At 42.7% G+C, this 24,354-nt stretch overlaps 2 long non-coding RNA genes across 2 annotated transcripts in view; one reads left to right on the top strand and one right to left on the bottom strand.

Moving 5' to 3' along the window:
- Window positions 1-18,110, top strand: part of Gm32027 — a 47,357-nt gene extending 29,247 nt beyond the window's left edge. Inside the window, exons 2-3 of the long non-coding RNA XR_386674.3 lie at window positions 15,775-15,823; window positions 17,004-18,110. This is a non-coding gene — a long non-coding RNA (predicted gene, 32027). The remainder of the gene's footprint in view (window positions 1-15,774; window positions 15,824-17,003) is intronic.
- The window catches only part of Gm32081, a 37,116-nt gene continuing 26,032 nt past the window's right edge, over window positions 13,271-24,354 (bottom strand). Inside the window, exons 2-3 of the long non-coding RNA XR_386675.1 lie at window positions 20,917-20,971; window positions 13,271-13,568 (exon numbers count right to left, since the gene is read on the bottom strand). This is a non-coding gene — a long non-coding RNA (predicted gene, 32081). The remainder of the gene's footprint in view (window positions 13,569-20,916; window positions 20,972-24,354) is intronic.

The following is a 24,354-nucleotide window of genomic DNA, read 5'->3' as shown; positions in this document are numbered from 1 at the left end:
CCCACTTTTCGCCTCCACTGCCCAATCACAGACTCTAGGTTTTATTCACCAGTAAATGGGAAGAAGCTTCACATGAGATCATCTGAGTCTGATCTCAATCGACTGCTTGTCCAGGGACCACCTCTCTTGAGAAAGCAGAATTGACATCAGAATTCAAACCCGCATCAGGACAACCCACAACAGGTGTTGACTTTTCTTTGTAAGAGTCTGTTGTGCTGGCAATAAAATAAAATATTGCTCATGAAGCTATGATTTACATGACTAAACCAATCATAGTTAACCTTAGGAGCAGACCTACAAGTTTAATGATACTGTCTCTTCTGGTCACCATAACTCAAACTGTGCAAGCCAGTTAAATGCCCTGGGGTAAGCTGGCACATTTATAGAACCCAGATCTAGTTTCTTGCACCCCCCTTTTTAGTGCAAAGAATCATTTTGTTAAGCTGATAGAAAAGACAAAGAAGGGGGCATCTTAGGACTGTGGCTCTGAGAAGATCTTAGGAATGATTATGCAATTCCTCTTCTGTCTTTTATAAACAGAGCACCTTCTGGATGTGCCGGCATGCCCATATTTTATCTTACTATTTTAAGTTTTCGTGGGTGTTTATAATTGTCTTCTCTGAATCTTTTTTCCTCCTTCTTTATTAACGATAGTAAGCAATTTATGTTTTTATACACTACAGTTTCTGAGTTGTCATTTCCGTGAGTCTGATTCCTGTCCCCAGTGTTTCATTTATTTGACTAATTCACCCTGATGGAAAATAGACACAGGCCTTGTTCTTTTTTATGTTACAAATAAGGAAGCAAAACATGGAGAACTAATTTGCCTGAGGTTGTCCATGCTGCAAATTATGAAGCTACCTTCCTAAATGACTTTGAAAACACATCTCCAAACGTTTGGAGGAGCATGCCCAGGGATGCTGAATGCTTTGTGTGTGGTGTCTCCCCACTCAGTCACCGAAGAGTGAGAGGTGGCGTTGACCACAGAGATAAAAACACAAACCATCTGGTCCACATTCCAACTAACTGAATTGTGACTTATGTTGGAGCCTAGTATGAGGGTAAATGTTTTGAAATGGTGGAGTCTTGGGTATTCACAGGCTTTGTGGGAGAAGAGAGTCACATGAAGCAAGAGGAAGAATGGAAGATGACGGGCTGGTGAGATGGGTCAGTGGGTAAGAGCATTGACTGCTCTTCCAAAGGTCCTGAGTTCAAATTCCAGCAACCACATGGTGGCCACAACCACCCATAATGAGATCTGACACCCTATTCTGGCGCGTCTGAAGACAGCTACAGTGTACCTGAGAGAGGGGAGTTGATCGGAGTGAGCAGAGGTCCTAAAAATTCAGTTCCCAACAACCACATAAAGGCTCACAATCATCTGTACAGCTACAGTGTACTCACAGACATAAAATAAATAAATAAATCTTTAAAAAAAAAAAAGGAAGATGAGTTTGTGAAGACCTGGTTCAAGGGAAAACTTGGGGTGTATTGGCAAGGAGCATCCGCACCGGTGCAATGGCTTCCTGGGGAATTCTGGATCTCTGTTTCCCCCAGCCATCTCAGAGGTTCCCTGAAGGGCGGATCAGAGACAAAACAGAGACTGAGTGTGGTGCTGTTAGTGGTCACGTGTAGGAAGAGAGTGGGAAAGAATAGAAGCAAACTCAGCAGTGGTGGCACACGCCTTTAATCCCAGCACTTGGGAGGCAGAGGCAGGTGGATTTCTGACTTCGAGGCCAGCCTGGTCTACAGAGTGAGTTCCAGGACAGCCAGGGCTACTCAGAGAAACCCTGTCTCGAAAAACAAACAAACAACACACGAAAGAACAGAAGCAAAATTGCCATCCAGGATCAGAATGTCACAGAGGGTCGCTGTCACGGAGGGTCTCCAGCCAGCCTGCTGGCCTTCTTCCATAGCTTCTGATGCTTTGTCTCAAGGCTTAGAATTCAACATGGACACACTCCATGGCGGCCAATGGAGGATCTTTGATCAAAGGCAATATATAGATAGATAGAGATAGAGATAGAGATAGAGATAGAGATAGAGATAGAGATAGAGATAGAGATAGAATAGATAGAGATAGAGATAGAATAGATAGAGATAGAATAGATAGAGATAGATATAGATATATTCATTCATTCACAAGTATGCCTTCATAGAGGCAAGTGTCTATGTTTAATCTGCCTGTGAGTCTCAATAGACACTGACATGGTAATTTGCTCACAAATACAAGGTAAATGAAAGATGACTCTCCAGGATTACACTGGAGAGCCTAAAATATTATCATCCTACAATCACACTTGGGCATAGTTCTCACTGACAACTTCTCCTGGCTTTGCCACAGTGGACCTTCTCAGTCTTTAGTTTGCCTCTTAGTGGATAATTTTGGATTTTTTCGTCAACTTTGTAGTACTTTTTAAAAAGATTATAATATAATTATAATATTCCTCTTGTCCTTTGCTCTAAACCCTCCCATGCAGCTTTTTCTATTCTCCCTCAAATTCATACACATAAAGTTATGATTTTCTAAATATACCATGTTCTGTTCATATGTATGTGTTCTTTCAGAGCAGACTGCTTGGCACTGAACAACCAATTGGGGTGCCCTTTCCTAGGGAGGACCACTGTACCTACTTCTAGAATAACTCAGTTGCCTGTAGTTCTTTGAGTACAGTTGAGACCTCATGAACTCTACCCCATCTTTTGGACAACTTCTGTAATTCAAACTCAAATAGAGTTATGAGAGAGATGTAGTAGGTAATGCCATCTCTGTTTGGTGTAGAATGTTCAAGAAGATGGCTGAAATGGACACCCAATTGCAAACATAATCTAGCTGCAAAGAAGCTAAAGCGAATAACCTGCTATTTGTGTGTGTTGTTTGCTTTTAGAGTTGACACTACTGGTCCTTCCTCAGTAGGATGTGCATCTCAAGTCGCTGTGGCACAGTGCTTAGGATGACTGATCAGATAGGAAGCAAAATGAGGTGACCAAGCCACCAAAAGAAGCACCGACATTGCTTACCACTTTTTACATTTCTTGTTTGCTTCTTCTAAGTAGTAATGTAGATTAAACTTCTTACTTTCAAAGTTGTCATCAGAAGTTTTGAGCACTACTAACCTGTGACTGGGTAATGTTCTTTGTTTTCGACTGTTTGCCCCACCATCCTTCCATCTTACAGCAGAAGAACTTTGTATTTTGTAGGTCCAGAGGTAGATTTTATACAGACCAGACAGCTCTTAAATAGCAGAATTTGAACACAAGTCTGTTTAGGTTCAACTTTTGCTTTATTCTTCTATAGTGTAATCCCTCAATACCCCTCCTAGAAGATGAGAGGACCCTGTTATGAGGGCTATTTACGGAGTTGGAGAGATGGCTCAGTGGTGAACAGCACTGACTGCTTTTCCAGAGGTTCTGAGTTCAATTCCCAGCAACCACATGGTGACTCATAACCATCTGTAAGGGGATCGGATGTCCTGGTGTGTCTGAAGACAGCTACAGTGTATTCATATAAATAAAATAAATAAATCTTAACAAAAAGAAAAAAACAAGAGGACTATTCACACTTATGAAAGGCTTGTACAAAAATATGAATAAATCACAAAGACTGCATTTCCTCTTTAGAAATCTTTAGTTTTTATTGAACATATTTTTTTCTTACAAAATATTCTAGTCACGATTTTCTTCACCTCCCCATCTCCTTTATTACACTCCTCAGAGCTACCTCAAAAACTTGATAAAGCCAAAAACATTATCAGTGCAAGCCTGTGGCTATTTGAACTCATCTCTACTCCAATCCAAAGCAAAGGCAAAGTGCTTCAAGGGCAATTTGCAGAAGGTTAATTTTCCAGAAGAGTCAAATATCAAGGAATTGTGTCTTTCAAAGTCGATGAGGACTTTTCTAATGGTGCTTTAAAATCTCTCCACAAATATGAATCCAACAGCATACAGTAAATAAGGTTGTATAAGACATTAAGACATTAATCTATTTTAAATATTAAGAATTATTTTTCGAGTTGGACAGTGGTAACATATGCCTTTAATCCCAGAACTGTGAGTTTGAAGCCAGCCTATTCTACAGAGTTAGTTCTAGAGAGCCAAGGCTACATGAAGAAACCCTGTGTCAAAAAAAAAACCAAGAACAAACAAATAAAACAGACACACACACACACAGATCACAAAAACACGTAAAAATATTGCCTTTACCTTATTGTCATTTAGTTGGGAGCTTCAGTGAGTCTCGATTAAATACTGTAAACTCTTGCTAATTTGTTTACAGCTCCCTCTCTCTCCCTTATATAGGTACACATGGAAGAGAGTGCATGTATGTTTTCACATGACTTATTTTTTTTAAATGAGAGCATATCTTGTATTTCATTCCATAGTCTACAGCTTATGCTGGCCATAGTTTTTCATGTCCAGTAGAGTTCTGTCATTGATGGGAAGAACACTGCTTCTCTTTTACCGTATAAGGATTGTAAAGGGTTGCCATGATAATTACTCCTTTGTTGAAAGTATTCAAGTACAATTTTACTTAAGAAAAAAAAAAAAAGGTACCCAAAGTTTTGATACAAATGCTGGTGCATTGATTGAAGTAGAGGTGATACTCAAATCACATGCTAAGTTCCAAACACCTTAGGGACAGGGAGGTGGCTTCTCCTTTTCCTCCTCTGAATGGGGGCACACTTCATGATCTGCATATTATAAAGAACATGAAAGTGAGGTCAGGCTTGGCAGGAAAACTGCTGGCTGCCAGCTTTTAGGACAATTAAGAAACAACAGGATCACTCTGGCACAAGCTTCAACCAGTTGGCAGGAAAAAAATGGCTCCTGGGCTCCTCTGGTGACTGGTAATTCAAAGTAAGTAGCTAGAATTGCCTTTCATGTCTGCGGACAACTTCTGTCCCCAGACCTGTGAGTCTTGTTGAATTGTTGTTGAGAATGGAGCATCTTCCCTATCAGAATGAGTTTGGCATCTTTGAGGATTTATTTCAACATCCACAGAACAAACATTTACTGGTGTCCGCAGATAGAAATCTTTGAAACCTCGCTCCAGTCTAGAAATGAAATTTACGCCCCACCCCCCAAAAGACTTTTCTTCCAGCATTTGTTACTGTATCCAGAGGCTGTGACCATGCTCTATATGATTAGTGACATTCTAATGGGCAATTGGGGAACATTAAACATAGCCCACAGACTTCTGTTATTATCATTGCTGAAGGTCCAAGGACCTGGAACTCTAGTTAAGATATTATTAACTTAAAATATTCATGCTCGCTTAAATTATAAGCTGTCAATAAATATTGCTCTTTTTCAGCTTTTATTTACAATTTCTCCAGAAGTTTCATTGTTGATCATACTCCCCAGAGCCAGAAACTGCTTTCTGGTTTGCCTCTAAGAGCCTGAAGCTGAGTCACTGACCTGTCAGCACCCAGTATTCAAGCACTCTGTATCCACAGACCCAACCAGCTAGTGATAGAAATTCTGGCAAAAGCTCTATGTATCCTGGGCATGGACAGCCTTTTTTTCTTACCTCAACAACATAACGGTTATTCATCTGGCATCTGGATTTTGTTAGGTATTATAAATAATCCCGTTATATTATAATGAGATTAATCAAATAATCTCATCAAATTATAAAAGTGACTCAGCATATGCTGGAAGATATATGTAGATTACATATAACTATACCATTTTATATGAGAGATATGACATCCACAGTGTTTGGTATCTGCTAGGGCCTTTGGAGTCACTGTGGTGTTGTGTTGTAGGGTGCTTGGGAGTCCTCACATCGTGCTGTAAATTCTAATAGCTCTTCACATGGCATTCACATGGAGCCTCCGTAGAATGTAGGAACATAACCCAGGACACTTCTGAGTCAGGTGACAACCGCACACATTAAAAGACACCTTTCAACCTTTACCAGACCACAGAGTGTCTCAGAATCCCGACATCTGTTCTATTTATGGCCATTGTCTTTGACTTCTGTTGTGACAATGAGGTCAGGAGTTGTTTGTACAAATGAGAGAGGAAACCATCTCCTGCTGTTCCCTGTGTCTTGACAGAGGCAAAGAGAGAAAAGATAATGCAATTTTAGCTTCTCCGACCTCCCCATATTTCCTTTGGTGAGAGCAGAGCTTCTGGGCCAGGCTTCCTAATAGACAACCGAAGCAAGCTTCCTAATAGATGACCAAAGCAAGCTTCCTAATAGATAACTGAAGCAAGCATCCTGACACCTTTAAGGCTTGGTGTGTGTGTCTGTCTAAAGGGGATGACAGTTGTCCTTCATTACAGAGCTGCTGAGTCACCTGCTGCAGTGTAGAGAGACGGTTTACAGACCGTAAGTACTCAATGCGGGTAGCTGTTGAGCAAATCCCAGTTGACTTCTGATGAGCTCCTACGGTATGTTCACCCTATGTAGAAAGTTCTCTAACAAGAGTCCCCAGAAACACTCAGTCCTTACTTATCTGGTAATATTAGGGCTTCGATATATTTAACAAGACTGTAGTCTTTCTCATTGTTAGAGGTGGAAGAGCTGAGATAGGACCCAGGTCACAGGCTGCTGGTGTTTTTCCTTGTGAGCTGTGTCTGTCTTAAAAGCGTGAGGACTCTGGAGATCAGCTAGAAAGTAAGGTAGGACGGCTGTTAGTTCTTGCCTGCTGCTCTTAGAAACCCTTTAAATTATACTTTTATATCCAACACGTAGGTAAATACACATTTTAAGCAATGAATCAATAGAGTATGGCTTTGCTCATATTCACACTCTGGACTTCTGAGAAAATCTGAAGGCTTTTGATGGCTTACAACCAGGGGGTTTCTTCCCTCGTTTCCTTTTATTTTAAAGCAGCAAGTTGACTCCTCTTCTTCCCGGAAGCCTTTCTAAGTCATCACAAACAACATTCCTGGCGCTCCAGAGACCCTTCCAGAAGCTTTCCTATTCTTCCTGGGGATGGGTTCTGACTGACATCATCCGGCAGGAACGCAAAGGGCTTCCCCAGATTGATTCATCCTGCCGAGAATCTGCAGTGTGTCTCTTCATTCCCTATTGTGTCTTAATTCAGAAATTTATGGCGGAGGATACAGGGTGCTTCTCTTTGCTACTTTTCCTTGAGGTTGGCTTTTGAAAACTCAGCGATTTTAGCAACTGCTTGGAAAACTTTATCATCCCCCCCCCCCCCCCCGCCCCGACCCCTTCACAAGTGTGGTTTTATATCTCTTAGCCAATCATTTCTTATCTCTTGTTACTTCTGCTCCTTTTTTATTCAAATCAACCAGCGTCTGTTCCAGGACTCGGTGCCAAGGTGCCGCCCAGCTTAGAGGAACGGACCTTTGATCTTTTTCTTTTGCCTCATCTTGGTACCAACACACTAGTTACCACTTAAATCCCTTCACATTCTCACGCCTCTCTTTGCAGATTCACCCGGGTTTTTTTTTTTTTTTTTTTTTTTTAAGAAAGGAGAATTTTTAAGTGAGAAGCTATAAAGCTTATTCGTATAAATGCTAAAGGAAGACAGCCCTGAGCTATGTGATTGTGTTCTGTGTAGGTGTGCTTGATGGGCAGAGGTGATGCCCATTTAGAAGTGTGCAGGAGTAGGTTTGACTTTGGCTCTTCCAATCTGGTAGGTCCCTGTTACGTTTCGTACCCTTTTTCTATCCAGGTAGCTTTTTCATGTCCTGAGCCACTTCTATAGGCTGGATGGAATGCAGTTAATGCCATAGGAGAAAACTTAGGGTGTTTCCTTACCAGCCCAGCCTGGATGTGTGCAGTGACTTCACTTTGCCTCTGGGTGCATACAGGGCCTCGTTTAAATGGACTTAGCTGTGGCTTTTATAGTTTGCCGTGGACTGAAATAGACTTATTGTCATTCGTTTGCTTATGAAGATATTTTACTGATGTCTGGCGTATGGTGAGTCTTCTGACTTCTAAATCCCCATTTCAAACGTGTGTTAAATGAGAACTGCATAATGTTTTAGAGGGAGTCACAGACCCAGGACATATCTTAAAGTGTTGAAAAGAATTTTTCAATAGGTGAGCACTGATTTATCACCCATCCTGTGCCAGGTACTGACTAATTGTGGCCCAGTGGTACTGCCTTGGGGAAACAGACACAGGCTTTCTCCTCGGGCGCCAGAGCCCCTTGGATGGCTTTCATAACAGCTGTAGCTTGACTATAGATATAACTCACTTGCTTACAAGTTGTGGGAAAAGCTATTACCCTGTAGGTGCTTGGCCCTTTAACCCATAGCCATGAACCTGATAAACTCATCCGTCCTATCATGCAAACATCTGTGGCCAGTGTAAAATAAGAACAGCCAACTACTGCCAATGACCAAATCTTGTCTGCTGTCTGTTGTATTGCCTTTGTGCTTAAGAGAATTTATATATTTGAAAATGCTTGGGAAAACAAAAACAAAACAAAACAAAACAATGATTAATACTTTCTGAGACAAGAAAATTAGGAGAAATTCAGACTTCAGTTTCCATGAATAAAGTTTTATTGGCACACGGCCTGGCCTCGTGTGGATGTACTGTGCATGATTGTTCTTGAGCTGACAACAGCCACGGGAGCTGTGCAGACAGCAAGGCCTAAAAATAGTTATTATCTGGCTTTTTAAAGAAGGATTTTCTAACCCCTGGTCTAGAAGACCAAGGTATTATGATTTCATAATGTTTGACATGCCATCTGTTGAATCCTTGGGAGGCAGAGTAGTCTCAGCCAGTTGTCTCTCACACCCTGAAATCCAAGGTTGAGGCATTCAATGCCTAGGGACTTCAGAGAATGGCCCATTTACAGGCCATTTTGAATTTTCTTCAGCCACAGAGTGTGTAAAAAATAATATGCTTTTTTATAATGCAATTTAGTTCATTTTCTACCATGAAACTTTAATTATTTCTAGAAAAAAAAAGCCTGTGCTTTCTCACCTTTTTATCTTAAAATATAGATAACTCTAGTGGCTGGAGAGGTGGTCCTGTTGTTAAGGGCCCATATGGCTCTTACAGAGGACTACAATTCACTTCCTAGTGCTTCATTACAAGGCTCACAACTGTAGTGTGAAATATTAAAAAAAAAAAAAAGCAGTCCACCCTACACCGGCAAGCCCTGGCACAAGGCTATCCACAACACACAACCACCTGTCAATTCCATCTCAAGAGGAGCTGACACCTCATCATAGCCTCTGTGGGCTAACCCTAACCCTGACCCTGTCCTCACATACATACATTATACAGACACATGCAATTAAAAGGAAATGTCATTTAAAAAACACAGGTAACTGTACTTTCTCTATTGTTACCCTTCTTCTCCCCTGATAGTGTCTTTGTGGACAGCCTACGTAGTACTCCAACAAGGGCTGCCTCTCCTGAGATGTGTCCTGCCTCTGGTCACTGGAGTCCAGAGTGCTCTGATTCTGCCCGATCTTACTGCGCACTGTTGTAAAGCCCACTTCGTTGCTCTTCGCAGACACCATGGGCCTCTCAGCATCCCATTGCTCTTGAACTCATCAGGCGTGTGGAGACCACACTGCTCTTCTGTGTTTTTTCAAGGCCCTCTGAAACACAGTAGAGCAGCCTACACTTCCCTGGTCCATCATCCCAAGACCTGGGTTGGGGAGCCGAGCTGTCTGACACCATCCTGGTGTTTCACGATGCTGACCAGCTTCTCAAACTAGGAACTGCTCGTGAGCCAGCTGTCATTTCACCGTAGAGGCATCTTGTCTCTCGAGTTAGAAGAACAGGATTTGGGGGGTCAGGGGGAGGGCTGCCTGTGGTCTAGGGCTCTGGGAGCTAGCTGCCTTCTGCTCCATTGGCCTTTCCAAAAGGAGACAAGTTGACATTTCCAGTCCCATGCAAGCCCCAGGCAGCTCCAGTCTAACCTATTGGTACTGGTGGTACTCAGCAACTCAGGGTCTGGTTAGACCCGATTGGAAAAAAAAAAAACAGCCTTGGAAAAACAAAACCGTGAAAAACCCAAGACAGAGAGAGATCCATTACCCACCCCCCCTCCCCCCCAGAAATCGAAGTACACTAACCCTATTGAAGAACTTGCCAGGAAAATGCAATTTTCAGTTTTCTCTGAGGTTCAATTTATCTTCACTGCTCCGTAGTCAGTTTGAATTAGATCCAGAGGCAGATACAATTCAACCCTTTCTCTTTGAAGACAGGACAGCAACCCCCACCTTCCTGTCAGTGGTCTCGCTGTCCTGTCCCAAGTACTGGCATTTCCCATGTTTAGAACCGCCGTGCCTCTTCCTGTGGCACATCTGAGCTGGGTGGCACGTGTTCCCCTTCCCCGTACATGAGTAATTGCATTTTTTTTTCTGCAATGCTTCACTAGCGATGAGGAGTAGCTACTTGGGACTGCATTTTATACTTCACCAAGTTGCATTTTGAAGATGGCAATTTGTCTGCATCTCATGATCGACCTTGGCCCTAGGCACTATCTCATCTATCATAGCAACCATTCAAGTTTGAAGTTCCGAAAGATACAGAATGGAATGAGGTGTAATGAAGGACATAGCTGTCTAGATAGCTGAATGGCCAAATCCAGCTTAGTGCCAGGGATGCACTTAGAACAGGCAGCAGAACACCCACACATGATTGTGTGTGCAGCGAAAACACAGAACATTTCCTGTGCTTCTATTGGAAAGAATTAGGGTACCTAGCCCCGAAAGATAAGAACAGGATGGAAGAGGAGAGCCCATATATATTCCCATCAAAATGCTAAAATACAAACTGATTTCATATGGAAATGTCTTATTCTCTTACATTAATTGTCCAAAGGAGGACAGGTGTTTGGTGGCAGAGCTTTTTGAAATAGTATGTGTGTGGAGGGGAATCTTTCTTTTAACTCTCTCAGGCAGTCGATGTTTAATTAAAGTCTCTAATGTGCCTCCTCAAAGAGGTTCAGCATGTTTCTCTTTCTCTTAAGTGGAAGGTAGAGTTAGTAATTCATTCCTAATACATAGAATGTAGCAGAGGTAATAGGCCAGTTGGAATACTCCCCCTAGCATTCAGGGAACTGTTAATTGGAGCTGCAACACTTTATAAAAACAGTAGTGTCATGTAATCTCAGCACTAGAGAGATGGAGACAGGGCACCAGGAGAGTGTCAACTTTGGCTAAGTTTAAGCCCTCCGTTTTTTTTTGTTTTGTTTTGTTTTGTTTTTTGTTTTTGTTTTTTTGTTTTGTTTTGTTTTTAGCTACACTACAGATAAAGCACACAGGACAAGATATCACTTAAAAAGAATAAGGCTTAATGCCCCGGTGGCTTCCTGTTGCTTTCATTAGCGTCAGTCAGTAAAAAGCCAGTGTCATCTCGTAAGCACTTTTGGATATATGCTATGAGGAAGCAAGCCTACGTGTGAAGACCTGGGACCTCCATCCACTGGCAGTGTAGATGGGCAATATCCAATGAAGACCTTTCAGCACACTCAGCCCTTCAGATGTCTCTCTGGAGCTATGAGTAGGCTTGAGAGAGAGCATCACTAAGCTAAGTTACTTACATGTTCCTGACCCTCAAAAGCTTCAAGGAAAAGTGTCTGTTGTTTTAGGTTACTAACCAGTGGAGTGATTTTTCTATGCAACAATAAATAATAAAGTTCTCTTTAGAAAATACATCACATGTGATGAAAGTTTTGTTTTAAATAGCATTTATGATATACACCTTTATGTTTAATGGTTATTGTCTTAGTTAAGGTTTTACTGCTGTGAGCAGACAGCAAGGCCAAGGCAACTCTTACAAGGGCAACATTTCATTGGGGCTGGCTTACAGGTTCAGAGGTTTAGTCCATTATCATCAATGTAGGAACATGGCAGCACCCAGGCAGGCATGGTGCAGGAGGAGCTGAGAGTTCTATATCTTTATCTGAAGGCTGCTAGCAGAATACTAACTTCCAGGCAGCTAGGATGAGGGTCTTTGTACTAGCTGGTTTTGTGTGTCAACTTGACACAAGTTGGAGTTATCACAGAGAAAGGAGCCTCCCTTAAGGCAATGCCTCCATGAGATCCAGCTCTAAGGAATTTTCTCAATTAGTGATTAAGAGTGGGAGAGCCCCTTGTGGGTGGTGCCATCCCTGGGCTGGTAGTCTTGTATTCTATAATAAAGCAAGCTGAGCAAGCCAGGGGAAGCAAGCCAGTTAGTAACATCCCTCCATGGCCTCTGCATCAGCTCCTGCTTCCTGACCTGCTTGAGTTCCAGTCCTGACTTCCTTTGGTGATGAACAGCAATGTGGAAGTGTAAGCTGAATAAACCCTTTCCTATTCAATTTGCTTCTTGGTCATGATGTTTTGTACAGGAATAGAAACCCTGATTATGACAGTCTTAAAGCCCATGTCCACAGTGACACACCTACTCGAAAAAGGCCATACCTTCTAATGCTTGCCACTCCCTGGGCCAAGCATATTCAGACCATGACAGTCATTAAATTAGCTAATAAGTTTTCACAATGAGAGTGGATGGTAAGTAACCCAATCATTGTAGCTGTTTGATGTGACCAGACATGTTCTTATACGCCTGAGAGGGCACATTCTAGGGTTTTCCCACATGGGTTACTTGAGTGGTTAAAGAGGAAGTAAGGTTTACTAATCTCACTTCATTGTAGTTGCAGCATTAAGAAGACACTGTAGCAACTTCTATCCGAAAATTCTTTCCACAGAAAGACAAAGTCTTGGGCACTGACCCTGGAATATGGGCCAATACAGTTACTTGTACATGGCTTGGTAGACCGAATCAAATGCAGTGTCAGCCAATAACCAGCATCAGTTGCCAGACACCTGAGTGCCCATGGAAGCCAGATGAAGGCTATCATACTACCTAGAATTGAAGTTACAGATGGCCATTAGCCAGCACGTAGCTGCTGGGGATCCAACCACAGTCTTCTATAAGAACAGCCAGTGCTCTTAACCACCTGTGGAGCTGGCCCTTCAGTGCATCCCACTCCCTGCCGCCACATGCACTTTTAAAACAAACATGCAATTTTTAAATAAATAAATAGTAAATAAATGAAATATAGCAAATAATGAGGTAACTAAGTGTTTACCTGACTATCTATAATTAAAGCATAGTTAACATATTTGTATATTAAGGAACAACATATGTACTCCAATTAGAACTTTTACCCCATATGTGGTTCCTAGTCATCTTATACCAGGGTTGATGTGTGGGTGGTAAGCCACATCCTGATGTTAGTATTTCACTCTGGCCCTTGTCTTTTCATTGTTCTTAGAATAAATAACTCTGTGAATTATCTTATAAAAGTATATATTAAGAGCTTGTTTTAATGATAGTGTCATAAATAAGTAATTTGATTTGATTACAATTCAGCAACAAACATTTGTTCTCAATGCCTAATGGGTTAACACTTCTAGGATATGTGTTCTCCATCTGGTGGTAAAAGGTCTATCTATAGGTGGGCTTGTGTCTGATGTAGAGGACTGACCCTGCAGAAAATCACTTCATAGACAGGACTCCAGTCTCCAAGAGGAAGGCTCGAATGAACAGCAAGAAGCAATGGTTCACCTTCAGGATGCCACAGTTCGCCAGATATTTATCATCTTCTCAGCAACTGCAGAAGCTAGGAAAAGATAACACACCTGTCTAGGCTGCACAGTTAATGATTGACAAAGCAACAACCCAACCTCTTATCTGTTTTACTTCCAAGCCTAGGCTCTAAACAACACTGATACCTAGCTCTTGAAAGCATTACTTTCATAGTGAGATAAATACAGTTCAGTGAAGGGCACACACCCAAGAGTATCATATCAGCAGCTGGGTTAAAAGGTAAAAAGAGGGGACACAATGTTGAGTGGAGGGGGGGATCTGGGGCAAGGTGAGGGAGGGGTAAATATGACCTAAATATAGTGTATGAAAGTAAAATATAAACATTGTTGGACTGTAAGGATTAAAGGGTATTCAGAGAAACTAAATTTGCTTCTTGGGTTGTCTTACAACTTTAATTCCAGAAGATCCTACATTCTGGCAAAGAACAGAGGATTGTGGCACACAAAACAAAAACAAAAACAAAAATCAATCAAACAAACAAAAAACCTACTGGCAACCATGCCACAAAAACCATTTACATTTGGATCAGCTGGGCTCCAGCTAATCAGACAATGAACCAAGCACTTAGCTTAGTTGTGACTATGCCTACCCTTTTCTCCCTGAGAGATACATCCTAGAAAGAAAAGTACCCAGAGGGAGGCAAGCACTTAATAAACCATCCACTGGATGTACCTTTAAGGCACCCCAAACCTACTCTCATGCTCCTGCCTTCATTAGTCTCCCAAATTAGAAACCTGGGTGTTATCATCCATTTACTCTCGGTGTTGGACTGGAATCCCATCTTGATTTCCACTGCTGGTCTTATTGGTCCCCTGGTCTTAGTTTGAGGGAGGAAGAAGTAGGCATTCATGCCATCAAAAGTCCAGAAGGCATGAGCACATTGGGAAAGAGAACTTTTTTAGACGAAAGTGCATACATACTTAATTTGGGTGTGGTTTAGACAAAGAAAGCAGGATGAATATGGTGGGGCCACAGAACAGGGAGGAAGACAAGGTCAGAGAAGAAACAGGGCTAAAAGGGACCATGGAAGGTCTGCTAGGTAGCTAATATTTTATGCCAAGGGCAGTTGAGGTTCTTTAGGAGTTTTAGATAGGGGCATATGACAAAGTCTGAGTCCATTTTGGGAAGATCCCCTATGGCTATGATGGTGAATCCTGGCGTGAAAGAATGGAAGCATGCTGGGTGATCAGGTGCTTTCATTTCTAAGGAAGAAAATGGTGACAATGGTGTAGATGGTTGTGATGATGGAGAGAGACAAGAAGGGAGACTTTGAATAGCCCGTAGGTAGAGTCTACAGGACCCAAGTTTTCTAGCATCTTCTGATAGTACCTAGGCCAGCTCAAGGAAATTGAGTTTCAGAGAGTGATGCCAAGTCAGGACTCGTGGACAGAGAACTGCCAGTCTGATGCAGGCTCTTGCATCATGTCAGATTTGACTACTTTCTATATTTTTCACGTGTGTGCCTTTATTTCTCATTTTCTGACAGCGGAGGAGTTGCCTCATAAACAGATGCCTGACTTCCATTTTACAAAGGCTTTTGGCAAGCTGTGTGGAGGAGGACATGGTTCTCCTGACTCAGGATCAATCCACTCCAGGCACAGAGAGGGACATCCTAAACACTTCTCAGATTAATTAAAGCCGAAGATGGAAGAACTCCAACTGATATAAAGCAAAATCCCATTGAGAGTCAGGCTCTGAAAGGAAGTTTAGAATCATACTTAAGAGAAGGGGAAATTACTGGAGGAGATTCTCTTTAGTTCTTTGCAGCCCTTGTTGGGCCTCAAGCACAAAGCATTTGAACACTCCTCTGAGCTCTAAACTTAGGGAGAGAGTGCCATGGTAGCTAAATGCCCACATGCCATGCAAGGGCAACAGAGAGCAGGGCAATTGGGGTGTCAGACAGCCCCTAGGAACCCTCTCTTTCCATTTCTGTCACCAGAAAGGTAAAATGTCTGAGCTTTCTTTTTAGGGGCTGGTCTTATTCAGAGGAAGGTACTGTGACTGCTTAGGTAAAAGCAAATCAAGGGACTCTGCCTTAGCTTTAGGCTAACATGAAGGAAAGCAAGAGACTGAGTGTATGTGTTATTTGACCCATTTCACTAAGGCAAGGGAGCCGGAAAGATTAAGCCCTTGACCAGTTATGTATGATAACTGAGGTCTGCCTCAGAGTCTGGAGACTGTGCATTGACCTCAGCCACCTCTTACGTTATCTCATTCAGGAGCCAAGCCTGACAGAGAGCAACTGTCGGATGTGCAGATTCAGTCCAGGTAAGGGAACCCTTCCCATCTGCTACGGTTGGCAGGATCCAGCCTAGCCATCTGGAAAACTCTAATACAACAAAGATGCCACTTGGTTTTGTGGAGCATGCCAAACACCTGTGTCTGCTTTTAACCATGAAGTTATTGAAAATCAGCCTGAGATGGTACTGATGACAGATGAGTTTGAAATCCATCCCGGTCCTCCACAGTCACCCCTTCTTGAGGGATGCGCAATGTTGGAAAGAGCATCCTTGGGTCTGTTCTGTTGACTGAGCTCTTGGCTTTGCTCTTCGTCCATCACGCTCCCTCTGTGTGGCTTCTGACACCTCACTGCTGTAAATAGTTTTTTGTTTTTGTTTTTTTAAATTTCTCAAGCAGATTTACCACTGGTTCTCAGTGTTGCTGAACTATTCCTTTATTGTCCATTGAGTCCAATAATCCTTCTGCTTCTTTGGAACGCCATCGCAGGACTCTGGATGGAAAGAGCTGATTAAGCCAAACCATGGGCTAATTTAAATGGTCTATGTGCTAATTTGTCTATTTTCCAAATGGACAGATCTATGAATCCACTGGATGTTGTAAAGGACACAGCTCAGCATCTGAAGTCTTATGTGCTTGTATCCCATTGTCCTCATCATAGTTTGTAACTGTAATTGCTTAGTAAATGAATGATTTCTATTTAATTTTCTATTAGATGATTAGGAGAACAAGGGCTGCGTCTATTAGCATCTCAGCACAGTGATAATCTCCAGGGAGACGGGTGGCCCATACTCCTGGGTGGGGGGGGGGGGAGGATTAATGAATGAGGAAAAATGAATGAAAGTGAAACCAACCCCAAAAGAAACAAAATGAAAAATTAAAAGAGCGGCAAACTCCACACATGATATTGTCAGAAATCTAGTACTGCATACAAATTTTTTTTTTAATTCAAAAAAAGAAGAGATTTCATTGGGGCTGGCAGGTAGGGTCTCAAGGAAGCAAGCCCAGATGGCTAAACACCCTGTATTGACAGAGCATCACTCATCAGATGAAGAAATCCACTCAGCAGCATCCTTCCCCACCTCCTTGCCCTGTTTTGGGAAGGTGAACAGTTTGGAAGCAGAACCCCCAGCGAGAGCCCCGAATTTGCTGCTCTTCATGAATCTTTTTTACCACCCACCCTTCTCATGTTCATTTTTCTCTCACACAGATCTCTCTCTCCCGATTGCCCCCTGTTCAAGATTCCTGGGTGAAGAATGCACCACCGTTGGGATGCTGTCTGTAAAGCTGGCTGTTTTTGCATAAGACTCAGCCTGGGCTCAAGGCAGCCCTTCCTCTGCTTGCATTTCTCTGAAAATGAATTCTGCTAGGTAGGAGTGCAGGGTACTCAAATAGTAGGCACTCAGAATCTCCTGCTGTGATTGCTTCTTGCTTCTTCCTTCATAGATCATTAAAATGCCGCCGAACCATAGCTGTCCGGAAAGGACAGCTTAAAAAGAGAAAAGTAAAATATTTATAAATAATTAAAATGTAAACCAGTGACCCAGGACTAGGAATATGCACATGCATTAATAGTGTTAGCGAGGTAATGAATTCTAAGTGGCACTAGCCTGTAATTCCATAGAATAGACGACTTCTTCAAGAGGGTGATTTACCTTGAAAGCATAGCTCAGGTGCCTTTTTTGATATGGTTTTGCTGTTGCTATGGAAATTGTCTCTGTAGGAATGTGCACAAATGTAGGCTAGATTGCTAGTGGCATGGGTAAGGAGGTGTGGGCTGGGGGCAGGCATGTTGACACTTGCCAGTCTCCAGCTTTGGTCGGAAGGAGACTGGCACAGAGTGGAGCGTAGGCGGTGGGTAGGTCCCACCTTGGATATCTGGGGAATGAGAGACCCCAGGACTTAGTTCTGCACTCTGCTGTTTGAGTGACCTATTATGGTTGCTATCTCAGTTTTCTCATTAAGAATTCTCTCACTGTCGGTGTCATCGAGTCTAGTTGGACAAAGAGTCTAACAGTTACTGCAGAATGTAACCCCCGCCCCCCCCCCCACAATGAGAAAAATGTATTGAAGTAATTCTGTAGACCTTTCATGATTCCCTGCCCTCTAACAGACACACACACACACACACACACACACACACACACACACACACACACGGGACTTAAGCTATTTTCTGGGTGAGAACCATTGTTTCCTACCCATAAACTCCTGACTTCCATCACAGTCCTGGATTAACAGCTGTGGTTCCACACACCCAGAAGAAGGAACAGGTCATCTTTTGTAGCTTCACAGGGAGAAATTGAAATTGTGTTGAGTCCTGGACCAAGAGGTAGGCTAGGTTCACTCTCTAGGGAATCGAGTAGCTTTTACATGGCATTCTTCCAGGCTATACTTTACAAATGTGTGCTTCAGGCAAAAAAAGTAACTGAGCTCCCATAGTGAACTCAAGGTGAGTGTATCACTCACTGCTTCCTGCTAGAAGGACTCTAAAGGTGGGGATGTACTGAAAAGATGGTAACTTTGCAGACTCACTGTGACAGGACGGAGGACAGGTATAGAACTTGAATAGGGAAAATGTCTTGCTCAGACCCATCACAGCTATGAGTGATATGCCCTGGAAGCCGGCTGGTTTAGAAACCACTGCCCTTGCAGAGAGGCACTGATCTTATAGGGATAATCTTTCTATGTACCGTGCAAAGGTTGTTTTTGTATTGTTCAAATACTCAGTTTCTTAGAGACAGTCTGGTGAGTCCACCCAGGTGGTGTGTCTGAGTTTGATTTTCTAATGTAGTCATAGTCCAACTGTAGACATTTGCATTCACCCTTTAGGTTACAGTTTAAGGAAGCAGTGTCTTGATGAACCCAGCGTGTCAATAATTAGGATTTCTATTACTGTGAAGAGACATCATGACCACAGCAACTCTTGCATGGGAAAATACATTTTGTGAGGCTTACAGTTCAGAGATTCAGTCCATTGTCATCATGGCAGGAAGCATGGTAGTGTACAGCTAGAGATGCTGCTAGAGAAGTAGCTGAGACTGTACCATCCAGGTCGGCAGGCAGCAGGAAGAGAGAGGGAGAGACACTGGTCCTGGCTTCGGCTTCTGAAACCTTAAAGCCCGCTCCTAGTGACACACTTCCTCCAACAAGGCCACATGTCCTAATCCTTTCAAATAGTGTCACTACCTACTAGCCTATGGAAGCCATTTGCATTCAAACTATCACACAGTCCAGTAAAGCACTGTTGAGTAGGATAGATGCTATACTAAACCTTACAACAGTAAATGAACTAAGTTTGAGGACCCGGGGCAAGAACAACAGGTACCAAGGCTCCCTAAGAGTGAAGAGTCATGGTGTTGGTACTTAGGGTAGTCAGCTCTTCTTCTCATGCTCCACTTACTGTGTAATATTTCCACTCTCTCTGTGGAACAGTTTAATTGGATTGACAAGGGACTCCCTTGGAGCTGGCCAATCATAAAGTGACTGTCTCCTCTTTCCCGTGAGGATGCACACACATCTGGATAATGCATCACTGGCTACCTGCAAGTTCATGTTAGGAGACTGAAAAGGGCAGTCTGTATTTAGGTTCCATGCTGCTACTGCCCTGGGGGGAGGGCATCAACTCCATGATGGCATCGTTTTGAGATTGACCAGTAGGATTGTACCTTGAGTATTGAAAAAGTGAGAGTGCATATACCTGAGCTAATGTAGCAGCTACATATCCCAGCCTGACTTGGCTTTGTTGAATGTAACCCCTAAGGAGAGTCTAAGTGGTGCTAAGTTTGTAGTTTTCCCTATGGATAGAGTTTTCAGGTGCTAAAGAGGACTGAGTGATTGGAAAAGGACAGAGAGAGGGTCCTGGAAAACTGTTTTAGAGTTTACCTTTTCCTGTCCCTAGGTTGAGATTAGCATTTACCTTGTAAGTTATTGGTATCGGACATTTTATAGGAAGTTACATTTCAAGGATCCAATTAAGTGCATGTTCCTTCTGGTTTCTTCTGGTTCCTTCCGACTCTCTCCTTATCTCTAATGAGGCATGAACTAGCAGCCTTCTAGCCTTCTTCTATGGGAAAATAAAGTGACATAGCAGACCCAGCTGCCATTGCTACTTAAGAATGGGATTTGGTTCGTCTTTTTCTGTTTTTCTGTTTCTACTTTTACTGAAGTTCCTTATTCTTGGACACATTCTTATTTGGGAGAATATATATATATATATATATATATATGTATGTATATATCCTCTTAGGGATATATGTCAACACGTCAACTCCTTTGTCATCGGAATTTAAAAAGCTGAAGCAAGGACTTGCATTCTGGAATGGAGGCCACGTGAGCAGTCAGGGCAGGCAGCCAGAACCTTGGGCTGGCTGCAGAGAATGAAAGCAGAGCTGTGGTGGAGAGCATTTAAATCCCCTTTGCAGTCTGATCTCCTCCCCCACCTTTCCCAGCCCCCGTGGCCCACTGGAACAAAGATGGTGTCATATTTCCTGGGCACACAGCCTGCCACCACTCTTTTCCCCCCAGTCCCTTTTTTTTTTTTTTTAAAGGTTTTTTTTCTCCTTGAGAACAGTGTTAGGTTCACAAAAAAGTTATGAAGAAAGCACAAAGATTTCTTTCCCAAATAGCCCCCAGTGTTGTCTATTGCGCTGCCTCCCCAACTGTCGGTCTCTCCTCTACTGACTCAAGATCACCTGTGCTTCATGTAGCTTTGTGTGTTTTGAAGAAGATACAGCAACATATAGGTACCTATATCATCCTATAGAATACTTTTCCTCCCTAACTCCCCTCACCCTCTGCGCTGTGGTGAGCCACCTCCCCTCCCCTTCCCCTCTTGACCCCTGCAGCAACTGTCTTCTGTTTCCATATATTTATCCTCCTGGGAACCATTCAGTGTGAAGCCTCAGACTGGCCTTTCACTTCATTACACATATATTTCCTTTACATCTAACTCATAGCTCAATGGGTCACTTCTGGCCACTATACTTCTAGCTTAAGTATCATGCCAATACTTCCCGCCTCCCCACCTCCTTCCATAATGTGTGCATTCTAGAATCATTTCCTTGCCATCAACTTCCTGTCTTGGTGACAGAAAATCAGATTACATGCCAACATCTAAATACCTCTCTCCCCATTGGCGTCCTGGTATCCAGCATCCCGCTTGGGCTTCCAGAGTTCCTGTTGGAAAACAAAATGCATGGTAGTGGTCACCTTGTGATGTACATTTTAAAATTTCTTTCTAAGTAGACATTATTAATAAATCCAGTGCATCAGGTCATGAATATAAGCTTACTAAGTGTATTTGCCTTTACTTGGGGTTCCTCTTCTATATTAACAGTGGTAGTTAAAGCTAAGAAGCTATTCATATCTGAGATTTTTGCATCAGGAAAAGTTCAGAAGCTGTTCTCAGAAGCCCACGTTGCAGAACAGTTAGCAGCAGCGTGTGAAGAAGCTATTTCATTTCCATGGCAGCCAGAGTCCAGACGCTCGAGCTTCATAGATTAAAATCAATGCCTGAATCGCATTCAGAAAGCCTGAATTGCCTGTCAGGCGTCAGGACCAGCCACAGAACGTGATAAATGAGGCCAGGGCGTGTGTGCTGCATTAGGACAGACTTTGGTTTCTTTTTGAAAGCAAATTCCAAATGGAATGAATTACTGGGAAACAGCAAATGAATGTCACAAACTTGAGATGCAGCAGTTATAATTTACTAATTACTCAGAAATGATGAACACAGTCAGGGTGTGAAAGAATGTGTCTGGGGGAGCAAGGGTGGATTGCAGATGAAATGAAAGGAAGTCTTCGTGAAAGGCTCCTGATGGCCATCCTGAGCCAGTCAGGTGGGTTTGAGAGACATATTTACCTGGTGTGGTTCCCACTTCGATCCCTACTGGTCTGCATCATCAATCATAATCAGCATTAAATCAGTATGTAAACACCTTGGCTAGAATACAGGCACACAAGAGACACTCAGTGACCACGTCTACCTCTTCCTACCTCCCATTCAATTTCTTCGCTTATTTAGTGCCCAGTTGCTCAGTGATGCAGGGTGAGAAGGCGGCTCACTGCCTCCGGTGGCAGCTCAACGTTTAAAGACAGTGAAATGAAGAGGAAGTCCTGAGCATTGTTCTTCAAGCCATTCACAGAGATGCTTTCGTGAACTCTGGTTTTGCTACAAAATTGCTAAATGCTATAACTGTGATGTTGCCCTCTGCCTGTTAGTGCAGAGGTGTCAGATGGTGCAGCAACCACCCCAGGTCTCATTCTCCAGTATCTTTGCCTCTGATGGAGAGGTACTAATGCACTTCCCAGTGTCTACTGGGAGCTTGACAGTTCAGACATAACCAGGTGTTCCTAACAGGGACTTCAACTCCTAGTGGACAAGATGAAGTCTCCTTGGGGTCTCCACTCTGCCACTGGGCTTAAGAAGGATAACATCTGAGGAAGAATTGTGTAGTGACTGGGCAAGAGCCTGAAAGGAACTCTGGATACTTGGATGTATATCTTGGCATGCCCTACAACCAGTTGTTTAAGAGATCAGACCCATCATTTTCTGAATGTCTAAGACGTTGTGTTGGAAAGAGCTCAGCACTCCGTATATCCACCCTCTGTCTTTTCTGTGGTATACTTGATGTTTATCTGTGACTATGGTGGCTCTGAAGGAGGACCACATCACTCTCTCTTCCTTGACCCACTGCTGTGTGGTGAGGTTTCTGGCAAAGATGTGGAAGGGCAAAACCATGTGTACAGCCTCTTGTATGTGTCTTTGGAAAGGACCGTGTGTATGACCTCTGCTCTTCTTCCTGATCATGTTATGTGTCTGCGATGGTTGGAACTGGTCCCATTAGTCTTGGAAAGTGATGTGAACATCTCCATAGACAGAATCTTGGTCCCTGTAGCCTCAAGGAGCCATGCAAATCCTAGTCTCTCTAGATTTCTTTATAAAGCAAGGGGAGCTATCACTGTTAGTCTTGATTTTATTTTATTTTATTTTATTTTATTTTATTTTATTTTATTTTATTTTATTTTATTTTATTTTTTGGTAACTAAAAACTGGAACTGAGTCTTAACCAAAAGAAGGCAAGTTCTGAGGGATTCTGTACCTTACAGAGCCTTACAGATTGATGGCAGAGGGACTGGAGATTGCTCAGAGCAGCCCTTGTTGGCTCACAAGCACCTGTAACTCTAGCTCTATGGGATCCAATACTCTCTTTTGGTCTCTGTGGGAATCTGCAATAATGTGTCCATACACTCACAGACACACATGGCTATGCATACATAAAAATAAATAGATCTTAGAGAAAAGATTTACAACACACTCTCACCCAGGACGAGCTTTAAAAGGTCCTCTGGGAAGAAGTAGAATACGTCATGCAAACATCTTCCCAAGGCTGATATTCCGTAGGCTTTGCAGCTCTATGGGTCCTCCAGGAGCCTGTTAGAAATATGGACTCTGACGACTCAGGTCTGCTGAGTCACAAGTTGTATTTTAAGCAAGGTCCCAAATGACTGGCTTGCACTTGAGTTTGGGGAGCACTGCCTGAGCCAACAGTAGTGTCCTGTGGTCCCAGACCCTGGGACACTTATGCTAGCTAGCAGAGGCTCTGCCTAGAGGCTGTGGAGCAAAGGAACTCAGTACAGCCCCAGGATGGTTGTAATCGCCTCAGCTGTTAGGCTGCCGCTGTGGACCTAGGCTTCCTTCCTCAGCTTCAGTTTCAAACACCAAGTTCTTTCCAGAGCCCTATTTTTTATTTTTTTTATTTTTTTATTTTTTTGTATCACTGGCTGAGCCAAGCACGTGACAGGTTTTCTCTTTCTCTTCTGAGGAGATCTTAGGGTATCCCCACGATGATACAGATTCTGCGCCTTACAAATGCTTCTCTTGGCAGATTATGCCTGGATGTAGCAGAGAGGTCAGAGGGCCTCCTAGGAGACCTACCTGATGGGCTGCAAAACAGCCACAGGTCATTTTCAGTGACGTACAAGCTATACACATAGGCTCCCAAGCTGGCCAATCAGAACATCGCTTGGATTAGGCCATGTTGTCTGTGAAATGGTACTTGACTGAACTAACTCTGTGTGCTTTATGGTTTATCCAGAGATAGAAAGTTAGAGGCTGTGCTGAGTGGTGGTTAAGTATCTTGGTCTCTAGAAATAGATTTTCTGAGTTGCAATTCAAGATTATCACATGCTTGCTGCAAGGTTTCAATCAAGCCTTAATTTTCTCATCTTTAAAAGGAAGACTAGAAAGGTACCTCCTTCCCAGATATGTTATGCCTAAGGAATATATGAAGGTAAGGAGCCTTGTTTTGGGTACATAGGAAGTACTATGCAACTGTAAGAGAAAGTCATATATAGGTATATGCACAAACACATAAGCAACAAATTATTAGTATTATTGATTTATCATAATTTAGGGGGGTTAAAATCCAAATAATGTGGGCAAAGAAATCTAGGCATAGGAAAGGAAATCTAAAAAAAGAAAAAGAAAAGAAAAGAAATCTAAAATTGTATAAGTTATAAGGATTTTCAACCTGCTTCTCCCTATGGTGAACTAACAG

This window comes from Mus musculus, chromosome 19 (assembly GCF_000001635.26).
Source record: "Mus musculus strain C57BL/6J chromosome 19, GRCm38.p6 C57BL/6J".
NCBI classification, from domain to species: domain Eukaryota; kingdom Metazoa; phylum Chordata; class Mammalia; order Rodentia; family Muridae; genus Mus; species Mus musculus.
Note: the sequence above shows the minus strand (reverse complement) of the source record. Positions and strands in the feature narration are given on the sequence as shown.